Here is a 16926-nt window from a genome sequence, read left to right as displayed (position 1 = left end):
TTTCGTCTTGTGTTTGTCAGAGCGTTTTATGCAGTTTCCTGTCTAGTTGCCTGGTTCTCGTCCTTGTTCCTCTGTGCTGTTTTGTTCGCTGTTGTCTTCCCCGGAACCCCGTCCACTCTTCACCACCGGATGCACCTACTACCACCACGGACGGCTCATCTCAGGCCTGTGTCACGCTCTCCTGCTGCATCTACTCACCGCCACTTCCTGGATCATCGTCTGCCATCGCTGTTATCACCTATTGTTTCCCTTGGACTCAGTTATACATTCCTGTTATCAATAAACATTACATTTAACTCTTGCATTTGCTTCCTCACCCATAGCCTACTTGGTGAAAATGTTGTTTCAGGATCAAAAGGATGAGATCAGATAAAATGTTGTAGCCTACTTGGTGAAACCATGTTTATCCGCTAGCAGTGTCATTTAACTTCTAGAGTGGAGGTTCCAGGGGGCCTCAACCATCTTCCAACAGGGCCTCAAAATGACTTATAATTATTTAAAGGGTAGGTAACACACAGTTTCTGACAATCTCATATAAAACTTGAATACCTATAGAGTAGTATCCCTTACGAAAAAGAAGTTTATTCAAGTGTGCTATTAGTATACTTATTTTAAACTAAAAATAGGAAAGTATACTTTTAGTTTACTTTTTATGTACTTCTCAGAAATGGGCTTTATGTACTTCTAAGATATATACTTATAATGACAATTAAGTATACTTGACTTATACTTACAAAAAGTCTAAATATACTTGAACTTAAGTATACTTAATAAAATAAACTTGAAGTATACTACTTTTTGGTAAGGGATTGCATCCTTCATATCTCCGAAAAGTCTTTAGTTTTACAGTATTTATAAAAGATAGATATGTGCTGTTCTGAGTCTTTCCGAAAAAGCTCCTGGAAATATTAGACCCCCCATAAAAAAATAAAATAAGACAAAACAAGCTAAAACAACCAAAAATAAAGATATTTATTATTTGGTTATTTTTATAGCAAATGTAATTTTTTTTTTTTTTTGCCAAGCTCTGTAATATTTTATCAGGTAGAAGTTGTGAGGCGGGCCTTCAAATAGGGGGCCTAGACATAAAAAAAAAAATAAAAAAAAAGGTTGTGATGTGTCAAGCGTGTCAAGTGACCCCTAAAGTGTAATATTCTAACAAGCAAACAAATAAATAAATATTTTAATTTGTATAATATTTTGGCTAAATGTTGTAATAATATTGTAATTTAGAACAGTCATCTTTATGAATAACAGTTTCTTTCTTAAAGATTAAAACATGATAATACTTATTAATTAATTGATGAGTATGTATCAGTACATATTACTGACAAATCAGTAGAAACTGCCATGAGAAAATATTATTTTGATATTAACATTTCAACCCCCTTTTTTCCTGCATTCATAAAAATGTTTTTTATTAATTATTATTACTGTTTTTGTTGTTGTTGTTGTTCTAAAAAGCCTCCTGTGGACAGTGTTGAAAATTAGCATGTGTGCTAAAACGCTCAAGCAGATGCATATGGTTCGTCCAATGTAATTGCCATGTCAAATAAAACTCTAATAATAGTAATAATAATCATAATTGTCCCACTTTTTTAGCAAACTTCTTAGAGATAAGATCTATATTTTGTTCAAATAAAATCTTTAGCAAGACTGTATTTGTAGTTTATTCTGTCTTTGGCCAAAAAATAAATACATTATAAATAAATAAATAAAACATTCAAACTGGAACGATTTTTCTGTTCCCGGCCCTTTAAATTTAAACTTAGCCGGAAAGTGTGGAAAAGGCGCCCAAAACAAAACGTTAGCTGGAAGGAGGACAGAACCTGCAAAAATTCAAGGTAAGATATAAGTGTTAAATGTGTCTTTTTGTTAGGATTGCTTCGTTATATTAATAATATAATATGTAATAATGTAAATAGCTTATAAATAATAATAATAAGGCTGAATCATGAATCATCAATTAATTAATTTATTCCCACTGCCCCCACATTTAAACATAGCCAGAAAGCGTGGAAAAAGGTGCCCAAAAACTAAACGTTAGTTGGAGGGAGGAAGTCAAGGTAAGATAACTGATAAATGTGTCTTTTTGTTAGCGATTACATATTCAGTTGGAGTCCACATGTTATGTGATGTATAGAGGTAATGACATAATTTAGCAAATTTGCATACTTTCTATTTGAAGAAAAATTATTATGGTGGAACCTGCAAATTTGGCTAATTTGTTTATTTCAGCCTACACAGATTAATGCTGCTCATGTATTTACACAAAATAGCCTTTAAAAAAAACTCAGAGGGTGAATCATGAATATTGCTCTTGATATAATGTTTATTAATGTTGGTTATTAGTAGTGCTGTGTTCGATACATCCATATGACGATGTAACGTCAGAGATTTGACGATACAAGTATCAATACAGCTAGCTCTGTATCGATATTGTGGCACGTGTGCAGCTGTGGACCACGCTTAATTTGAATACAAGAACAACAAAATTAAGTAGAAAGGTGCGAGGTTTCTAAAAATGAAAAGAGCACAATATATAGGCTACAACTACAAGGTTTAATCTGGCTGCAGAGGAACTCAACCGGGGTTGCCTGATATAAAGAGACAAATCCACGAAACAGATCTTCACACTTGCGCAATACAGAAATCTGCTAACACCTGTTTCTGTTGAGCTTATTACTGCAATGTCCAATAAGAGGTGTTAAGTCTGGATGTCCTGTACAGAGCACATTCAGGGACTTTCAGAGATACCAAATGATTGGATGTTTCACCATGACCACTAAATGTCAAAAATGTCTGAAATTAATTTAGTGACATGATAATATTTTGTAATTATAATTTTTTTTTTAAAGAAATTGAGTCCCGATGTCCTTCTACCAAGGACGTTTCATAAGTTATGAATTATATATATATATATATATATATATATATATATATATATATATATATATATATATATATATATATATAGTGACACGTGTCCCGAGCGCTCATCAGCGTCGCCCTGGAAACAGAGCAGGCACACCTGCACCTGCTTGTTATCGGCTGAGCGGTCACACCTGCGCCCCATCAAGCTTCGGCTTTATAAGCCGCACCGGCGAACACCGAGGTGAGAGATGTCTCCAAAGACTTGGCTAACTTACCTCTGTTATTTCCCCAGACAGCAGTGTGTGACCGCCAGCCCTCACTTCGCACGGACTTCACGGACCCACACAGCACTACGCACAAAGAGAAGGACAGAGAGAGAGAGAAGGCTGAGCACCGAGCACTGGAAAACCCCTCACGTTGGCTATTTCCCCACTTTCTGGTCAATAAAATCCACCCTTCGGGGAACTCACCTCTATCCTCATGTCATGTGCTTCTTCACCCCGTCACACTGGTGGAGAATGCGGGCATTGCAGTGAAGAAGCTACCGACCAGGATACCCCCACATTCCTTATCACCCCACTTGGATTTCTTAGGACGTTTTTTTGGGGGGGTTTGTTTGGCTCACGTTCCCTTCCTGTTTCCCCAGGTGGCGCTCCTCCCCCGAAGATGGAAGACCTGCTCAAGCACCTCACCGAGGTGAGCATCCGCCAGCAGCAGATCATGGAGCACATGGCTTCCTGACAAGGGGAAACGGAACACGAGCTCACCGCACTCCGCATGGCCGCTGCCTCGCGAACTCCGCTACCTGACTCCCGTGCCCAGGCTGCACAGCTCATCCCCAAGATGATGGCGCATGATGACGTTGAGACATTCCTCCAAATGTTCGAGACGATTGCAACCCGGGAGGCGGGGCCCAGGGACGAGTGGGCGCGGATCGTGGCGCCGTTGTTGACGGGAGAAGCACAACGGGCGTACTTTATGCTTACCCCCGAGCGGAGCGGTTCATATGAAGAGCTGAAGAAGGAGATCTTAGGGCGGGTCGGGTTATCGCCCATTAGCGCCACCCAACTCTTCCATGACTGGTCCTACAACCCACGGCGGCCGGCCCGGGCTCAAGTCACCGACCTCTCACACCTCGCCCAACACTAGCTACTGGCCGGGGGTCCCACCGCACACCAGGTAGCGGAGCGCATGGTGGCCGACCGCCTGTTACGGGCCATTCCCCGCCCTCTCCGTCAGGCAGCAGGCATGTGGAACCCCACCAACGTCGACGAGCTGGTGGAGGCCATTGAGCTGGCGGAGGCCACCCAACACCGGGAGGTTGGGGAGCGAGCGCCGCCCTTTCCCCGAAGGGTGGTCCAGGAGCGACGCACGCCGGAGGGCTCCCAGCGATCAGGAAGCAGGCCGGATGTTCCCATCCCACAGGACGAGCCCATGCCCACCGAAGCTCCCCACTCCCCTGGACGGGCTTGGCTGGCAGGCTGTGCCATACACGCAGAAACCCCGAAGCAGGCCCCATGGGCGAAAGTGACGATAAACAGCCGACCATTCCTCGCCCTCCTGGACTCTGGCAGCGCGATCACCCTCGTCAGGCTGACTGTCCTTCCGCCACAGCCCGAACCCAAAGCCAGGCTGCCCCTCACGTGCGTCACCATCTTCGCGCCACCCGGCGCCTGGCCGGTAGAAGTCGGGATCGTCAGGGATCTGTCCGTTCCGGTCCTCCTCGAGACAGACCCGACGGCATCCTACCCCCTCCTAGCCACCCCTACCCAGCCCCGACGGGAACAGCCCTTAGCGTCAGGCCACGAAGAAGCCCCGACGGCGCCCCGTGCTGCTGGCCTCAGACAGCCCCAGGGAGGGTGAGTCAGCCCATCATAACCCTAACCTCTACTTTGACCTCTTCCAGCAGGTGACTGGGGCTGGGGCCTTTGCCAGGGAGCAGCACGAGGATGACCGCCTGAAACACTGCTGGGCCCAGATGAGGGTCGCCGATGGGAAGGAGCTCCAGCCAGCACCTCATCCCACACCTCACTTCGTGGTGAGAAACGGCCTGCTTTACTGTGTCGCGCAGCGAAGGGGGGAGGAAAAAACCCTACTGGTGGTCCCGCGGTCGAAGACAGAAGCGGTGATAGAGTTCTAGTGGGGCCACTGCCGAAGTCCGCCCGGGGACACAAGCACATCTTGGTCATCCTGGACTACGTGCTTCCACTGGCCGGGCCTGGAGGCCGAAGTTAAACGCTTCTGTCAAGCCTGTCCCACCTGCCAGCGGACATCGCCAAGCACCCCTCCCCCCAGCCCGCTGATTCCGCTGCCCATCATCGAGGGTCATCTTGGACTATGCCACCCGCACCTAGTGGGGCCACTGCCGAAGTCCGCCCGGGGACACAAGCACATCTTGGTCATCCTGGACTACGCCACCCGCTACCCGGAGGCCATTCCCCTCCGTAAGGCCACCGCAAAAGCCATCGCCCAGGAACTGTTCCTATTGAGTAGTCGGGTCGGCATACCATCCCAGATACTGACTGACCAGGGCACCCCCTTTATGTCCCGGGTGATGGCTGACCTCTGTAAGCTCCTGCAGATCAAACAGCTCCACACCACCGTGTATCACCCACAAACTGATGGCCTGGTCGAGCGATTTAACCAAACGCTCAAGCAGATGCTGCACCGTGTGGCTGCCGAGGACAAGCGAGACTGGGATAAGATGCTGCCCTATGTCCTATTCGGAATCCGAGAGGTACCCCAGGCTTCCACCGGCGTCACCCCATTCGAGCTCCTCTTCGGCCGGCAGCCCCGCGGCCTGCTTGACGTCGCCAGAGAAGCTTGGGAGCAACAGCCTGCCGTCCACCAGTCCACGATGGGGAGCGGATCGACAGGGTCATGCCCATCGTCCGGGAACACCTTGCCAAGGCCCAACAAGCCCAGCAACGGCACTATAATAGGGCGGCCCAGCAACGGGAGTTCCAGCCAGGAGATCACGTCATGGTCCTAGTTCTTGGCCAATTCTTGGCCAGCTGGCAAGGTCCCTACACCATCACCGAAAGGATCGGCCCTGTCACCTACCGAGTCCGGCAGCCCGGAAGACGGAGGGAAGATCAAATATACCACTTGAATCTCCTGAAGCGCTGGGTCGGGACCGGGCCCCAACTCTCTGCCCTCACTCAACTACCTCCCATGGCTGTCGACATGGACCCCCACCTCTCGGCCAAAAGTCGGAGCTGCAACACCTGGTCAGTCAGTTCACCGATGTGTTCTCTCCCCAGCCTGGGTGGATCAACGTACTCAAGCACGATATCCGCACCACGCCCGGGGTGATTGTCCGGCAGCGGCCCTATCAGGTTCCGGAGTCTCGCCGACACGCCATCGAAGAAGAGGTACAGGAGATGCTGAGGTTAGGGACCATTGAGCCATCATGCAGCCCGTGGTCCAGCCCCATAATCATGGTTCCAAAGCCCGACGGCACCTTCTGCTTCTGCAACGACTTCTGCCGCTTGAACGAAGTCTCAGAGTTTGACAGCTACCCGATGCCGCGGGTTGACGAGCTGTTAGACCGCCTGGGAAGGGCCCGGTTCATCTCAACCCTCGACCTCACCAAGGGCTACTGGCAGGTCTCCTTAACCAAGCAGGCTGCCCACCACCAAGACACAGGTACGGGCCTTTTTGGGGTTGGCGGGATACTACCGCTGTTTTATCCCTAACTTCTCCTCCTTAGCCTCTCCGATTAGCCTCTCTCTTAGCCGGATGATATGGAAAAAACAATTTTTTCACAAAACTTTTTTCATGTATTTACACAAGCATTGTATAATGTAAATAGCCTAAAAATTAAAAATTAAAACTCAGAGGGTGAAGCTGCAATATCATGACAAATGATTGTTGATTATTGTTCTTGATATTGTAATTATTAATGTTGATTATTAGGAATTTTTTTTGTGGGGAAAAGACGAAACAAGCTAAGAAGAATTTATGAATTTATTTATAGTTTTTTATGAATTAGAAAATCAAGGCTTCACACTGGTCATTTCAGCAGCATTAAAAACAAAGGTTATTCAAACTGGGAATAAATTATAAAGAAAGTGAGCAAAGAACACTGAAGCGGTTCATGAATTCAGTCTAAAGTGATGTATGCACTTTCGCAAAAACTGTTATAAGCCTAAATAATCACTGAAGCTGAATGCACTACTTTAGCAAATGAAGATTCAGAATTCGGAGCACGCTCACTGAACAATTCAGCGGTGACTAATCTAAATGCCTCTGATTGGACATTGTGGTCATAAGCTCAGCACAAACGTGTGTAATGCTCAACGCTGCAAACCGCTGAGATTAGCCCCCACTCCCTATGTCTCCCAACCCGCAGTCAGTTCTGCACAGTGAAAGTATTTAACTCATGTCTTATAAAGTTACTCTTCAAAAATAATATCAAACAATTTCATGAAACAAGAAGAATTATATTGACTACTGTGACGGCTTGTAAAAGAGGAGGAAGCAATTGCAGGCAATCAGAAGAAGTTTATTGATATCAGAGTCCAGAATGTAGGCAATGGAAACGAAGGTCTACGGTGGCGTGAGAAGAGCTGGATGGTGAAGTCGATGGTGAAGGTGAAGACGGTCAATGGATGAAACCAGGAACAGACCGGAACACTGACACGAAGACGACAACACGAACACAATCCAGCACACGAACACGGAAGACGGTAATCCAACTAGGAAGTGGAGACATGAATGAGGATCTGACAACAGACAGAGAGATGAGTGAGTATATGTAGCTGAGTGGAGATGAGGATCAGCTGGAGCGAGACAATCAACACACAGGTGACAACAATCAACCAAACGAGCACATGGAGACTACGTGAGTACAAAAATGCCTAGACATCCCCTTTAGAGGATTAGTTCACCCAAAAAATGCAATCACCTTAATAACAGTCAATGTGATTTGTTACAGAAAATTTCTGGTGGGCAAAAATACAGAGTGTCAAGTTAACTGTCACCATTAACGTAAGCTGTTGATACATTTCATGCTGTAGTTCAATATTTTAAAGTATTAATGTATTTTTTTTTTTCTTTTTCTCCAGATCACCTGGTTATTGACATTGTACTGCATGACTAATTTTCAAAGAGTAAATGTTAATGTAATTACTGTGTAATGGAGAGAGAAAAGTGGAATATTACTCGCAGCAAGTTAAGAAAAAGGGATTAACTAACCCTAAACCATACCCTAATTGTAACTCTAGCGAGTACTTGTAGTTCATTAATATTACTCAGTACCAATATAACTACACAACCTTAAAGTAAAGTGTAAATGACACAAAACTTTGACAGTGCTTAAGGGATACAGGTGGGCAGGTAGGAGATAGCGGTGGAGGAAATGCGAGACCTTGGAATGCCTGGGACACAAGGGAGAAACAGGAACAGCAGTATTTAAAACAGTACCAGACTAGACAGAGACTGATCTGTGAAACTGACTAAAATTAATTGTGATTGTTTTTTTTTTCTCCCCTCCACCCCACCACTTACACCACTACAAGACCAAACATTTGCTTTGAGAGTGAAAGTGATGATGGAGATATGGTCAAACAAACAAGAACATTGCCTCCAGCCCCAAAGATAAAAGGACCGAATTTTGATGTACAGTCTGCAATAAAGAGACGGGTTCAAAAGCCTGAACCTCACAAGCAGATGACAAGCCCGGAACCCAGATGGTCCATGCAAGTCCTGAGCCCAGATGGTCCGTGACAAGTCTTGAGTCCAGGCGGTCTGAAACAAGCCCTGACTCCAGACGGTCTGCAGTAAGTCCTGAACCCGATCAGTCTATGACAAGTTCTGAAGCCACAACAACAAGATGAAAGTCAAAGACAGTCAGGAACTACTTTAAGTGGTTTTGCTCGTAAGTGATTTATACAATGTTTGCATTGTTTGTCTGTAAATGACATATAGGTATTTATGTATGTATATATTCACACACCCCTTTTCCACTGTCTTAACCAAACCATTCTCTTTGCTTAACCATTCTCATTAATGCTGATTTGGCGCAGCCAGTACGGATATGGTTTCATTTCCACTGTGGGGCTGATAACAGTCGCTCTTTGGATTGTAATGCAAATACATCAGTCATTGCCTTGGTAAATAAAGAGAAGATACGAGATGTAAATAGCAACCTTATGGAAGATAATTAGATATTTCTTTTAATTTTATTATTAATTTGAGTTTCGTCACTCAAATAGCTCACACACTTAGCCAGCTACAGAGAAACTGAAAGCCAGGCAACACACAGGTGACCAAGTGGTGACATCAGTTAGCCAGACATGCTGAGAATTCCGGGCTGAGAACGGTTTGTAATTGTGCCATGCCGTACCAGGCTCAAGTGGAAATACAACTGACACCATTCCTTACTGTTCTTAGAAATGCAACTGTATATTAGAGACCTGCACGGACGGATTTTTCTGTCCCACTTCTGCAAAAATATATTTGACCTCCTCCCGCTCCCTCCTGCCACATTCATTTTTTGTCCCGCACCCGATCGCAAAAGCCCGGATAAAAGTATAAATACATTTTTTTTCCGTACTACATGAAATAATTTCAGGTTACATGTCACCTATCCACAACCTAAACATCCCCACATAAATGCTCACAATAAATAATTTGTTATTAAAGCCTCAACATTCACAAACCACTGTTAATTTAACATAAAAGCAAGCATAGGCTACTGCGTGCTTGGTGTGGGATAGCATAATTTGCGCAAAGTGCGCTCTCTTAATAATTCCTAAAAAACCCTGACATCTCAGTTCATTGCAATCTCACAAAGCTCCTTTATTATCAATGAAGCTGGCTGCACAATAAATCTTTCATAATGTCTACACTTTGTTTGTTATAATCGGAGGTTTTGCCAGCATGCAGAACAAAGCACTGAACAAAAACTTTTTTGTTTTGAGCAGTGAGTGGATTCTATCTTAATCTGATTGGCTATTACGTTTAAGAAATCAACACATATGTTTGTAATCAGCTAAGCACATTGCTGCAAAAAATGTTTTAAATAGAAACTCTGCCTACGCTTGCGCCTGTAAATCGCACTCTTGTGTTTGGTCCCACTGGAGTGCAGGTCTCTACTTTATATACCTCTCTCACAAATACAAAGCTTAACAAATTTATTAGACCACCTGTCAAAAAAAAGAGACACAAATATTTTAGAAATATGTCAAAAACTTGTTTAAAACTAAAAATGATATTGTCATGTATTAGGCAAATAACAAACTGAAACAACTAAATAGTCTTTATTCATATATGTTAACTAAAAGTCCTTTTTTTCCCCATTTCATCAGATGTAAAGAGTCATCTTGGAATTTATGTGTCTTTATTTTTAGCTCTTCTGCATAGACTTCTTACAAATCAAGAAATGATGATGGATCAACTCAAAGTGATGCTCGTTTTTTCATTGCCTCCAAGGACAAAATACTTGGCACTACTGTAGATCTCTACACAGAATATTTAGGAAAACCGCCAGCATGTTGAGCATAGTTAAGAAAACAGCTTGGTGTGAAATGACATGAACAAATGAAAACTTTTTGCTTAATTGCTCAGGCAATTTGTATTAAAATAAACTTCAGACATGCATTTATAACACTTCATTTTTTAGAAGAGTATGCCCAGTTTTTGGAGGTGCAGTTTGTCCACGTCCAGGGACAGACCAACATTGGTTGGTCTTTCTCAACATCTTGCAGCCGAATATTGCTCTTGTAATTGATGGACAGGCATGAGCGCACATCCTTTCTTTACATACATATGTTAATGGACATGTCTTCAAAAATCGTGAAAACATTTGTCTACAAATTTCAAATCCTGGCATTTCAGAAAGGTGGAAAACTAAAATTTCTATTTTAAACTGGGGAGCATTGAAGTATTAAACTTGCAGAATTTATTTACTGCAGAGTAAACTTTTACATGTGTAAACATCAATGACTTTTTAATTTCATGACCACTTAAAAGTATGGGTAACTCATTTTTTGGCCAGTATTTTTCTATAGCCACCTGAGTTGGACAGCAGTGATTCTGTCCTCTCCCTGCTGGATGCTAGTTAGATGTTGCTTTTGATTTTAGTCATTTACTGTTGGGGAGGCGAGGTATTGATTGGTAAAATTTGCTTTCAAGTCTGTCTTCAGCCAGCTGGTTTCCAAAATTGCAGAACTGTTTTCTGCTATGGCACTGCCATTGTATCACCTTGACAGCTGAATATGGAACTGCATCAGTGATGGAGTTGCAGTCCTACAGTAGAAAACAGGTTAAGAAAGCCAGTAATCCAACAATGAGACTGTCCTAAATGCCAACTAAGGGAGAAGTGATGACAAACTCTAGGTTTAACAAACTCTAATTATGTAATTATTAAAAAAAGTTAATTAAACAGTGAAGTGTACTTTTTGCATTCTCTAAAGCTTTCTTGTTTTCAACTGAAATACATGCAGTGTCATAGGAGACCTTAGTCAAACACTGCAACACATTGACAGATCTAAGAATGAACTTTTGTGGGATTCTAATGAAAGACATAACAGTTCGAGGGGGTAGTTGTGGCTGGACCATAAATATAATGCTGCACATGTTGACAGGCCTGGGTGGCATCAGCAAGAGGAGATACAGTTTGATCTTCCTAGCAGGCATTAAAGTTGTTCCTAATTGGGTCCTAAGATTTTAAAAGTTGTATAATCCATCCATGCTTTGTCAATGTTCTCTATTTTTAGGAGCTGTTTCTGGCGAGCTGGTCCCTCTTTTTCACACACTTCCAATTCACCGTAACTTATCGCCCAGGGAGTAAAAACAGTAAGGCAGATGCTCTTTCCAGGCAGTATGATCTTCTTATCGACAACCATACCCCAGAAAGCATTTTTCCTCCGTCAGTAATCATTGCCCCAATTACCTGGGATATTATGGAGGAGATCCAACGGGAACAGATCCAAGAACCGGCTCCTACCAACTGCCACCCTAACACCCATTACGTTCCACAAAGTCTGCGAACCAGGGTAATTCAGTGGGTCCACACCTCAGTCACCTCTGGCCACCCAGGTATCTCCTGCATGCTACACCTGTTACGCAACTCGTTCTGGTGGCCTTCAATGTCCAAGGACATCACTAACTATGTCAAAGCCTGTCAAGTCTGTGCTCAATCCAAGACCCCCAAGGAATTACCATCCGGACTCCTGCAACCTCTGCCCATCCCACAACGCCCCTGGTCTCACCTCTCAATAGACTTTGTTACAGACTTACCGTTTTCCAATGGTTTCACAGCAATCCTAGTTATCATAGACCGGTCCTCCAAGTCATGCCGGTTGGTCCCCTTGAAAGGACTCCCCACAGCCATGGAAACTGCACAAGCTATGTTCCACCACGTTTTCAGGAATTATGGAATCCCGGAGGATATTGTCAGTGACAGAGGCACCCAGTTCACATCCCAGGTCTGGAGAGCATTCTGCAAACAACTGGATATTAATGTCAGTCTCACATCAGGTTATCATCCACAAGCTAATGGTCAGGTGGAGAGGTTAAATCAAGAACTAGGCAGATACTTACGATCCTATTGCAGCAGAGAACAACATCGATGGTCAGAATTCTTCCCATGGGCAGAGTATGCACAAAACTCATTGACTCATTCATCAACAGGTCTGACCCCTTTCCAGTGCGTCCTTGGATATCAACCCCCTATGTTCCCGTGGTCTGGCGAACCATCATCAGTCCCCGCTGTGGATGACTGGATTCGTCGTTATGAGAGGGTGTGGGACAGTGCTCATGTCCGGCTTCAACGAGCTGTAAGAGTACAGGAACTCCAGGCTAACAAGCAACGTCAGCCACACCCTCCCTACCAACCAGGACAACGGGTCTGGCTCTCTACACGGGACCTGAAGTTGCGGCTACCAAGCAGGAAGCTCAGCCCAAGGTATGTTGGTCCATTCAAAATTCTACGAAGAATAAATGAGGTCACTTACCAATTAGAGCTTCCTGCTAACTACCATATCTCTCCCTCCTTCCATGTGTCGCTGCTTAAACCGGTCCACCCGGATGCTGACCCCAATCTCAAGAGCCACCACTGCCACTGGACATTGATGGAGCACCGGCCTACAAGGTCAAGGAATTACTGGACTCTAGAAGGAGAGGGGGTCAGCTCCAATATTTGGTGGACTAGGAGGGCTATGGACCTGAGGAGAGGTCATGGGTAGCCGCCAGCGACATTCTGGATCCGTCTCTCACGGAGGACTTCCATCGAGCCAGACCCGATCGACCACGACCACGGGGACGTCCGCGCCGAGTGCCAGGAGGCACTCATAGGGAGGGGGATTCTGTAACGCCACGCCAGCAGAGGGAGCTCTCACCTGAGTATTGACTGTTTACCACTCCCTCTGCTTCTACAGTCATTTCCTGTTTGGGACTATTTAACATGAGTCAGCATGTTACTTCACTGCGAAGTATTGCCAGTTTACCTGCCTTACCGAGCATTTTCCTTGTGATTATTCTGACTGCCTGTTTGTTTACGATTCTGCCTTTTTCCTCGTTCACGTCTCTTGGATTGCCCCATTGGATTTACTGCATGATTGGACTGATGTTTGTGTTTGACCTGTTTGTCTGCCTACTCATCTCTGCCTATTGGATTACCCATGTGCATGTTGAAAGATCGGACTGCCATTACGGTACTGACACTTTGCCTGGTTTCACGACTCTGATTGTAAGATCTTCCCTTAATAAACTCCTGCAAATGGATTCTCATACTGCCTCAGCCTCGTCGTTACAGTAATTCATGACCACATCTCTCACTCTGTCTTTTATGTGGTGATTGTTAAATAACTGATTGCGCTATCCAATCTAAATTGTAATGTTGACATGCACTCCCTGTAAATTTGCTTTGAAATTATATGTATTGTGAAAACCACTATACAAATAAATGTGAACTGAATTTAATTTAATTGTTTTCAGACAACTGCAATTATTGCGCTGTTTTATTAGGCACAAGGGGGAGTCAGACCAAAAGACATAGGCTCTAGGTTCCCCTTAGTCAAGATCTTTCTTAAATGCATGTTCGTGTTTATTTTCAGATCGTGCCACCCTTGCTAGATCGTGTAAAAAGATACATATTTTACCTGTAACAATAACAAAAAATAAGTACAATGCCTATCTTTTTTGTTTTGTGTTTTTATTTTTCCCTGTAATTTTATTTTGTTTAGGGAATTTTGTTTAATTTGGCTTCTAAATTCTTACTGAGTCAACAGTTTTTTTCATTTGTGTGTCCTTTAAAGGCCTGCAAGATTGCCATGATGCTGATGGGCCCAGTCAAGGAGGTCAATAAATCCTATAAGTTTGGATTGTTCCTGTTGCCAAGGTTCTGCAGTGTTCACTTCTACAATGTCAGAGAAGTTTGTTTTTTGGATGAGCTAACCTATTCATAGCTACGGGAAACATGTTTTGTTTTTATTTCGTTTCTACAATATTTTCTATACACATATTTTGTGTTTGTTTATTGTACTGTTTTTTTTTCCATGTTTAGATTGCTTCCCAGTTTTGGAAATGTAATCATGCAATGGGTTTTTCATTGGCAATATTAATAAATGCAATTTTTTCAGAAATGTGTTTGGATCATCTGTTGTAACTTAATATTTAGGTAGGCCATTTTTACATTTCTCTTGACTGTATGTTGAAAAATGTTGATGCAGAACTCACTTAGTGTCATTGATATTCTGTCACTGAGTTTCCAAAGTTTTAATGGCACAGCATGCACACACACGCCATACACATACACAGTTACAGTTAATTTGTTTCATTCTTAGTGGACCAGAACTGGTAAACAGGAGTGCATTGTCAAAGTGCCATCGTTCCATGCTGCAGTGGGCCACATGAGGAATGTGGGAAAGAGGTTTTGCATTAAAAAAAAAAAAATCATGTGTGGCCCACATTAGGGTCATGTGTGGTTTATGTGGTTTGTTACATGTGGCATTGCTATGGCTTCTTTGAGACCCAAATGTGGCAAACAGGAGCTGGCCACCCAGTTGCCATCATTCCACATGGTATGTGGGCCAGAGCAAGGTGTTGGATCTGGGCCAGAATTAAAATGAACTGTTGCCCAGATTTGGGCCAGTCTTTATTTGTTTTGTTCTCGGCTGACATGCAGCATTGCTATGACTTCCCTGTGGCCCAGATCTGGTAAACAGGAGCGGGCCGCCCAAGTGCCATCATTCCTGGTGGTATGTGGGCCAGAGCAATGTGGCCCAGATGGGCCAGAATTCAAAATAACTGTGGCCCAGATTTGGGCCAGTCCTACTTTATTTGTTTTGTTCTCGGCTGACATGCGGCATTGCTATGGCTTCCTTGTGGCCCAGATCTGGTAAACAGGAGCGGGCCACCCAAGTGCCATCATTCCACGTGGGATGTGGACCAGAGCAAGGTGTTGGATCTGAGCCAGAATTAAAATAAATGGTTGCCCAGATTTGGGCCAGTCTTACTTTATTTGTTTTGTTCTCGGCTGACATGCAGCATTGCTATGACTTCCCTAAGGCCCAGATCTGGTAAACAGGAGCGGGCCGCCCAAGTGCCATCATTCCTGATGGTATGTGGGCCAGAGCAAGTTACTGGATCTGGGCCAGAATTCAAAATAACTGTGGCCCAGATTTGGGCCAGTCCTACTTTATTTGTTTTGTTCTCGGCTGACATGCGGCATTGCTATGGCTTCCTTGTGGCCCAGATCTGGTAAACAGGAGCGGGCCACCCAAGTGCCATCATTCCACGTGGTATGTGGGCCAGAGCAAGGTGCTGGATCTGGGCCAGAATTAAAACTAACTGTGGCCCAGATGTGGGCCAGTTCTGCTTCATTGGTTTTGTTCATGGCTTACATGCAGCATTGCTATGGCTTCCTTGTGGCCCAGATCTGGTAAACAGGAGCGGGCCACCCAAGTGCCATCATTCCACGTGCTATGTGGGCCAGAGCAAGGTGTTGGATCTGAGCCAGAATTAAAACTAACTGTTGTCCAGATGTGGGCCAGTTCTGCTTCATTGGTTTTGTTCATGGCTTACATGCAGCATTGCTATGGCTTCCTTGTGGCCCAGATCTGGTAAACAGGAGCGGACCGCCCAAGTGCCATCATTCCTACCATATGTGGGCCAAATGAAAGTGTCAAGTGCATGCCAGATCTGGGCCACAGCAATTTTGCTATCTGGGTATGAACTCTATTGTGGCGTCTAAATAAATATATAGGGTTTCCAGAAGGTGAATAACTGTAAAATGTTTATATCTTTCCTGACAAAGTGCTGTTCTTCTATTTAGCTGTGTTAGTGTTTGATTCACAGGACCCCAGAACCGGAAGCTGACTAGTCTCAGCCTCAGACGTCAGCCTCAGTGACCTCACCTCTGATACATACAAAGAAATGTTATCAACAGTGAATCTTTCACAGATATTTTGTTTAAACAGGTATAGTCAATTTAGCAAGGTAAAGAGGTAAATATAAGTCACTGAAAGCAGCAAAGAAAATGAGGTCCAAGAAAAGCAGGAAAAAAAAAACATTTTTTAAAGCATAATATGCATAATCATAAATGCAAGCATTTATAGTGTTGTACAGTAAATAACAGTAATAAATAATTGTATTATACCAGTGGATTTTAAAATATTTTACATCAAGCCTCTCTTATTGTCCACAAAATTATTTGAAGGACCCCTCCAATAACCCAAAATGTTTTAGAGCTTAGCATGACTAGAAAGATGTATACTCATCATAAAATTAATACCAAATCCTAAGCAATATCTTGATTTTTTTTTTTCAATTTTTTTCAATCATTTTAAGTTATCCTGAAGCCTCCTTGAAAGTTTGTTGAGGCACCCTAGTATTGTTATGCCAGGTCAAAAATGAATGTGTAATTGTGTCAAAAATGTCACCAAAAATTAATACAGATACCCACAAAATTCAAGATATTGTTGCAAAAACTTTAATGATATAATTACAAATAAAAAAGCACCATATATTCCATTACAAAAATTAATTATTTTTTTACTAAATCAACTGGATGATCATTATTCTCCTGACATCACTTCATAACAT

Source organism: Cyprinus carpio, chromosome B18, assembly GCF_018340385.1.
Source record: "Cyprinus carpio isolate SPL01 chromosome B18, ASM1834038v1, whole genome shotgun sequence".
Classification (NCBI taxonomy): domain Eukaryota; kingdom Metazoa; phylum Chordata; class Actinopteri; order Cypriniformes; family Cyprinidae; genus Cyprinus; species Cyprinus carpio.
The sequence above is the reverse complement of the archived record's forward strand: the minus strand, read 5'-3'. Positions refer to the sequence as shown.